The following is an 8,268-nucleotide window of genomic DNA, read 5'->3' as shown; positions in this document are numbered from 1 at the left end:
TTTTACGGGCTCCTTGTCGTCGTGTAACGCTAACGACAGATGCCTCTCTCACGGGCTGGGGGGCGGTCATGAGTGGCTGCTCTGCCCAGGGTCTGTGGGAAGACCATCATCTCACTTGGCACATCAACTGCTTGGAGATGCTGGCCGTGTTTCGGGCTCTGACACACTTCCTCCTACATCATACCTGTCTCCTACATCAATCGGCAGGGGGATCTGCGTTCGCGCCCCTTGTACAAGCTGGCGTGCCAGATGCTTCTGTGGGCTCAGGGGAAGCTCCTCTCGCTAAGAGCAGTCTACATCCCTGGGTATCTCAATCAGGGGGCAGATATCCTGTCGAGACAGGGGCTGAGGCCCGGGGGATGGAGGCTCCACCCCGAGGTGGTGGAGCTCATTTGGAGGGAATTTGGCCAGGCGGAAGTGGATCTATTTGCGTTGCAGGAAACGACACACTGCCCGCTCTGGTTCTCCCTCACGCATCCAGCTCCACTGGGGCTGATGCCATGGTACAGACGTGGCCGAGGCTTCGTCTGTACACTTTTCCCCCGATCGTTCTGCTCCCGGGAGGTCTGGAGAGAGTACGCCGGGATGGGGTCCGTCTGTTGCTAGTAGCCACATTCATCTGGTCTCTCAACTGAGGTTGTTGAGACTATACTCCAATCCAGAGATCCCACCACTAGGAAACAGTACGCCTTAAAGTGGTAGCTTTTCACTTCATGGTGCGGACAGCGACTGCAAGACCCAGTCAAGCTGCTCCATTGGACTGATTTTACACGTGCTTCAGAACGCGGTCACACAGGGAAGTTCCCAAAGCGATACTCGACGCAGCGTCTCGTTCCCTCTGGGAACCATGGTTACATACATAACCTAGAGATATTTTCCTGAGACAATTTCCATTTTCAAAATTATTATATTAATAATAATTAATATAATAATTATTATATTAATAATTATAATTCATATAATAATTATTAAGCCCCAAGCTCCTTTATCTTTGCTTACCTCATTATTGAAGCAGGCAGACCAGCTGGGGCCAATCCGGCATGTCCAGTCATTTCATAAGAATTATATCAAGAAAACGTGATCACAACTGAGATTTAATTTCCAGCTTTATAAAATGATTTGTTCTCATACATATTTTATTTATGACTCTGATGTGCTAACCTGTGACAGGGGAGGATGTGTCACACGCCTTTGGGGTGTTTCTTTCGATAGGCACTTTATGTGCAGGGTAAGTGCATTGTAACTGCACTCTCAAATAGCAAAAATGTTCCTGGTTGTTCCTCGTTCTGTTTATTATTTCATGCTGCCATAGTTTGTTGAACATACCAGAACGTTTTAGAATTCAACTGTTACATCTTGTATCACAGAATGCTTATAATTCTGCCAATATAAAAATGTAAACTTCTGTTTGTTACCTTGAATACACTTTGCATTAGTGTTGGCAATAGATGAAGTAGAATTAAGGATTGTGTGCTGCAAAGCACCAAATCTGCGAAAAAATTATGAATGCAGTCCAGACATCTAATTTATTCACACAGTAAAAAAAGGTGAAAGAAAACACATCTTACAGGAAGTTCAAATCACAATGTTTGCATGCACTTTATCATGCTGTTAGCCTGACTGAGTTATCCTCATCTTACTGTGGTTTGTGTTATATAATTTATCATTATTTGGAACCCATAATGAGATTCCATAATGTGTTAATCATTTAAATTTTTTAAAGTCTTACAACAAATAATACGTATGGTCACCCATACAGCAATAATATATTTTCAGATCTATTTTAAGTTTTAAAATATGCAAAAATGGTCTATTGCTAATCAAGATTTTAAAATATATTTACATAAATACATTTCCAATTTTCACGTTTTAGTTACATTTCTTCATACGTGTCCCGTCGTTTCTTTAGAGTTCAGTGGAACTTGCAGCCATAGTTAGCTAACAATGCTTTTGGGAAACGTACCCCTGAGCAGGATTCGAACTGGCATTTCTGGCATGGAAGGCGGGTGCATTAACAAGGACATTGAAGACTATATTTGAACTATATTTTGGCCAAAAAAACACTGTAAATGCTTTTTTATTATATTATTATATTTACGTAAATATATACTTATATAAAATACATTTTGCCATATGGGCTGGACAGGAATGAGTTTGGGATATTTTACTAAAACAGATGAACTTCCACTACAGTCTACTGGTTGTCAGTCCGCTCATTGGCATCTCTTTTCGAGTGAGAGAGGTCTATTCCTTGAGCTGTTCCATGTTAAAGTTGAACTCAGTCCCTATTGGGATGTGAGCAAAAACACGAGTTTGAAAGCATGCAGTCTGACACATTTATTTTCGTTATCGGAAACAATTCAAAGGGATGGCATAATGTGTTAAACAATTAATTAAATTCTAGAAATAACATATTTGAGATGTTATCAAGAAACCTTCCATTGCACATTCTTCATGTAAAATGTACGTCATGTTAAATAAAAACCACCAATTAATTCTCTCAGATCCAGTCATGCGGAAGAGAGTGTCAGTTCCCAGTGACTGACATGTTTCTCAGCCTGTGACAGAACCTGAAAACAACATCTGGGGATGTTTGACGGAGAGGAAAAAGGAAGGATAGTGGAGAAAAAATTGTTTTAGTTCAGTAATAATAAACATTTAATTACCACCAATGGGACCGTGTGACAGGGAAAGGCAGTTTACATTTTGCACTTCCCTACCACTGTCATTTAAAAAGTAATTCTATCATTCTGTATTCTAATTATAATTTCATTTTCTTTGCTATTTCTTTGACTATTTAATGGATCTATATAATGGCTCCTGTGTGGATATCAGCAATTATGACACTTTTTTAATGACACAATTATGGCAGTATTAGTTAGTGTTCGCAATCAAGTCAAGTCACCTTTATTTGTATAGCACGTCATCCATTACAGATGGTTTCAAAGTAGCTTCAGTTTGGTTGTTCTATTAAATATTAATTGTCTTTTAAACCCAGAATGAAGATTCAGTCTTTATTTATGTCCCTTATGTCATTTCAAACCATTTTACCTTTAAACTTTTTTTTCCTGGTGGAACACAAATGCTTTCACGCAGCTATTTCCATATACAATGGCAATTCATAGTGACCACATCTGTCCATCTCCAAACAGAACAAGATAACACCATAAAATCATCATAAAAGTAGCCCATACAACTCTTGTGCTATATGGATCTTTTTTAAACCCAGACCACATCTGTTAGAATTAGTGCCGTTTTGGCTTCAATTATGATTGTCCCATGCCATTTTGAATGTGGAATATAACGCACAAGTCGTATGGACTAATTATTATTATTATTATTATTTTGTTTGTTTGGTTTAGTTTTTTCTTCTTCTTCCTTTTTTTTTTTTTTTTTTGGTGCATCTTGACAAATGTCACCATGAGCTTATATGAAAAACTGCATAAAGATACTTTTTAAAAAATCATAATTTGTGTTACACATAAAATATAACAGCATATATTGGTTCAGAATGAGAGTTAGTTAACACTGACAAAATTTCCATTTAGGAGTGAGCTATTCTTTGAATAATAATATCCATATAATTAATAATAAAATTGTGCTATGTATTGCATGTATGTATGTCTACACAGTGTCCTTATGACAAAATGTTTTATAGAAACTGATTGGGCATGAAGAATGAAGATTGACTCTAAAAATAGAGAAATGGCATTATGTGCATGCTATTTTGCACATTGCAATTTACACAAAAAAAAATTTAATTTGCAACGTTACAAAATGACCAATCTGGGAGGTTAGGACTGCAGATACTGCTTAGATACGCTTACAAACACACACTCTATCCCTCTGACCACTCAGACACAGCAGGTGAGCTTTAAAACATCCTGCACAGACACTCTTGCAGTAAAGCTGTGACCATCAAGGCATTGTTCTGAAAACAGCTTAAAGATACTTGTAAAGGAACATGGAGAAACAGATATTGTACATGTGTTCTTGTGTGTGTGTGGCCATTATCCATCTTAAACATGACGAATTAAACTCTACCCCACGCTTCATCCCATCTCTGATGCGTTCCAAGCGAAACAACTGACCCTTATCAAATCGCTGCATTCTGCCAACTCACTTAAAATATGTATTTACTTTACTTTCAAGGAATTGGATAGAGAGACTGGACAGAGCAGGAATGTCCATTTGAGTCAGACATTTTAATAATCTACCAAAAGCGGCTGCATAAAACTCACCTTCCCACAATAATGATGAGACGAACAGACCTGTCAGTCATAAAGTGGATCAGTGAGGGGACATTCAGGGTTCATGATTATGTAAACAACAAATAAATTAATAAATAACAATGCTGGAATTGATCTAGACATGCCAGATTTTAATACCTAAAGACTACAAATATTCATTAAAAATGTACTTGTAAAGGGTAAAAACAAAATGAAAAATAAAATACGAAGTAAATAATAATAATAATAATAATAATAATAATAATAAGTATTTATAATAATAATAAGTATTTATTATTATTATTATTATTATTATTATTATTATTATTATTATTAGCACGCTTACATATGCCATATAAGTACTGGAGCTATAATAATATATAATAATAATAATAATAATAAAGTATAAATAAATACTAAATTGTTTATTATTATGATTATAATAATAATAATAATAATAATAATAATAATAGCCCTTCCATGACTTGTAAGGCATATTTATGCATGTTACGATCACAATAACAATTTCACAGCTCAAATCAGAGATGATCTACTCACCTAAATGGCAGTGTTTCGTCTTTCTTTACAATGCCATGTTTAACTGACTCTTCTTGTTTCCTCTATTTCTACTGAATGGCAGCTCCATCGGTGAGGTGAGGATGGTAAAGTGCCTGTGTGTTTGTTATTTTGAATACGCCACATTAATAAGCTCTAAAACGGTCGTCTTGATCAGAATGTAGGTGGGGCGTGTGTGTGGGTGCCTGTGTGTTGGGTATTAAGAGTTGGGCATTGTTATGCAAATATTCCTTCCAACAGATTTCCTGCACTATTCGCCGTTTCTCAGTATGGCTAATGCAGACTAAACAGGAAATAAACAGAGAGGTTACATGTTTTCTAAATTGTACTCGATGTTTGAATCACATGAAATAATTGCTTTCGGGCAGTAGAAGGATACATACTGCTGTTTTGACTGTCTGGATTTCACAGATAGCATCAGTAAACACACTGCATTCCGTTCTGATCTCAGAATGAGTTAAGCTCCGCTAGGCTTTGGCCAGGCACATAGGGAATCTGTGCCCACACGACTCCACAGAAATGATGAATACACACATTATTGAACACTGAACATTTTTGTAGGCCATTCTTGAAATTGTCATTAGCGTGGGTAGTTTGGCATAATAATAATAATATTTTTTTTTTTTTTTTTTTTTTTATTATTATTATTATTTTATTAATATTAAAAACTATGAATATATATTTTAATATATCACACATATCACTTATATCACACTTTTTACATTACTTTTCATTACATTTACTGTTTTGTCTTTACTTTACACCACACTACATTTTAGAGTAATAAATTATTTTTATTTTTTTTTGTAAAATATCTTCAAAAAAAAATTTGACACCAACATAAATGCAAATGTTACATTTTCTAAGAACTTTGCACACATTTTAAACTACATTTTTATATGTTCCTTTTTTATCATATCTGACATATTTATTTGTTCTTAACTCTGAAATGCTCAGCTCTTTTTTAACACATTTTGCCAACTTTAAATTAAGTGCAAAAAAACTGCAGATTTCATCCTAAATTCAATGCATAAAGTAATAAAAAATAATAACAATAACAAACAATGGTAATAATGGTACAAGCCTAAAACATCAATACAGTTAAGTGTTGTGGCTGCTTGCTTAGCATATTGAAACTGATAAAATTAGGGGAAAAAATATTCCTTTGGATCCATTGTGAACATATGCTTATGGCAGCCCTTCTACTCTCTACGGCAGTGTCACAGGATGCCTGATTAACCCTAGCAGAGAACAATTGCAGTAGATGAGATGAGCTCCAGTGCTGTTTTTTTTTTTATGCGTTATCCATTCAAATTAAAAAAAAAGGAAACAGTCTATAATACCTCTTTCCTTTTTTCCACAACCAAAATGTCAGGCACTTAAAACAAACCACTTTCAAACAATGAGATTATTTAAATATACAACACAGCTCTGATAACTCAGCTCATTATATAAAATGTCTCTTTTTGTTTTGTTTTTATTATTAATTTGCTTGTTTGCTTGTATGTTTGTTTGTTTGTTTGTTTGTTTGTTTTTTCAAAACATGAACAGTTATGAGAACAAGATGTGCAGTTATTGAATAAAGTGCCAGAACACTGGAAAAGAACACAAGGTGGTTCAAGGTGGCTAAACGACCTTGACAGGTTATTAAGCATAACTGGTGTAAGGTTATGCATATCAAAGCATTCAGTAACTCACTACACTTGACACATCACATAACATGGAAGGCATTGTAACTGCAAAGGTTAATTGTCACGATTATTATGGTATGAATAAAAGCTACACACTCTGCACAAGACTATTCACAAACTCACTCAAACCTAATTCCCATTCTGTCTTTCCAAATAACAATCATTTTTCAAATCATATGATTTTGTTAACATATTATTTGTGAAAATAAAATGCCTGAATGAATGTTTCCACTGGTTTGGCTAACTGAAAGCAGCTTGCTTTCTAATGTAATGCAAAAGATACAAATAACTAATAAATTATGCACTAAATAATGTTTAATGGAAATCATGCCATGTGACATGATTTGAACACATCTGAACTTTAGAATTACGTTTTCCATATACAATTTTTTATCTAAACATACTGCATTTGCTCAAAGAAAAAATGTGAACAAATTCTTGTTTTATTAAAAAAATGAAGTTTTATGTTCTACTGTTCTGCTGTATACAAAAATATACACATGCACGTATATACTACATAACAAATCTACACTGCCCAGTTTTTAATTTTGTCACAAAATGTAACTATATTCACCCAGCTCTTTATATAAAGTTTATATAAAGGGTATGGATATGTCCAACTTTATCCACATACAGACAGTATACTCACATAGGGTGATATCTCAACTGCTTAATTGCTAAATGTAAACTATATTATTGCTCAGCTCTAATCTGCTAAATGTGACTATTAGGCATGAAGATAGTAAGATATGATAAACATTAATATCATGGTTTTCTGTAAAGATGCCTTGAAACAATGTGTATTTTGAAAAGCGCTATACAGCTCAAATTGACTTGACCCATATATTTATATCTGTCGACTTATTCATCAAGCCCAAATGTAACCCTGCTTATCATCCTTTCAAGCCCACTATGCTATGCGCATCCTTCTCCCCTCCAGAAACCCCTGCTGTGTTACATCTGGCAGGTGAAACTGCCCTCCAGATACCTGGAACATCTGTCTGTGCTCAAGTCCTTCAAGTGTGTAGGATGAGCTTTAATTAAACATGTGGGGTTTTCAATTGCTCCCAGATAAAAGGCACACTCACTCCTTGGCCAGCGGTGTCTCCAGCCCAGTCATTCATATGTAATGTGAGTGTTTGTCAGGAGAGGCACAGAGCATCTGTGCTATTGAAAAAGCAGACTGAGACCAACAGGCAGGGATGTGTCGCATTGAATCCTGTATAATGAGAGTTTTGTTAATTATGAATATGATCAAGGATACTATATGACTATAAAGCAGCAGAATTCATTGGAGGTAATCACAGCCTACATTACATTGTTGCACATGCCTATCCATTCATAGATCCAAATAACTGACCATCCATTCATTCAATTAACTTTCCATCATTCATCTATCCAAATAACTAACCATCCATCCACCCACCCAATTAACCATCAATCCATCTATCCAACCAACCATACATCCATCCATTTGTCTATCTATTTATCCATCCATTTATGCATCCATTGTTTTGACATTGATATTGCACCATCCATCCACTGCAATATGAACATGTATTTAATAAGACACGTTGTAATTGATTATACTGTTTAATAAATATTTGTATTAGCACCCATAATACTGTGATTAAAGCTTAAGAGAATATAATGCATTCTAACATAATAGAACATATAGCACTTAAAATTGGGTGTTAAAATGAGAAAAAAAAGCCTACCTTCCAGAAAACAAAACATATTAGGTTGAAAATATTCTATTTTTTTAGTAAATA

This window comes from Sinocyclocheilus anshuiensis, unplaced genomic scaffold, assembly GCF_001515605.1.
Source record: "Sinocyclocheilus anshuiensis isolate Anshui unplaced genomic scaffold, SAMN03320099.WGS_v1.1 scaffold322, whole genome shotgun sequence".
Classification (NCBI taxonomy): Eukaryota; Metazoa; Chordata; class Actinopteri; order Cypriniformes; family Cyprinidae; genus Sinocyclocheilus; species Sinocyclocheilus anshuiensis.
Note: the sequence above shows the minus strand (reverse complement) of the source record.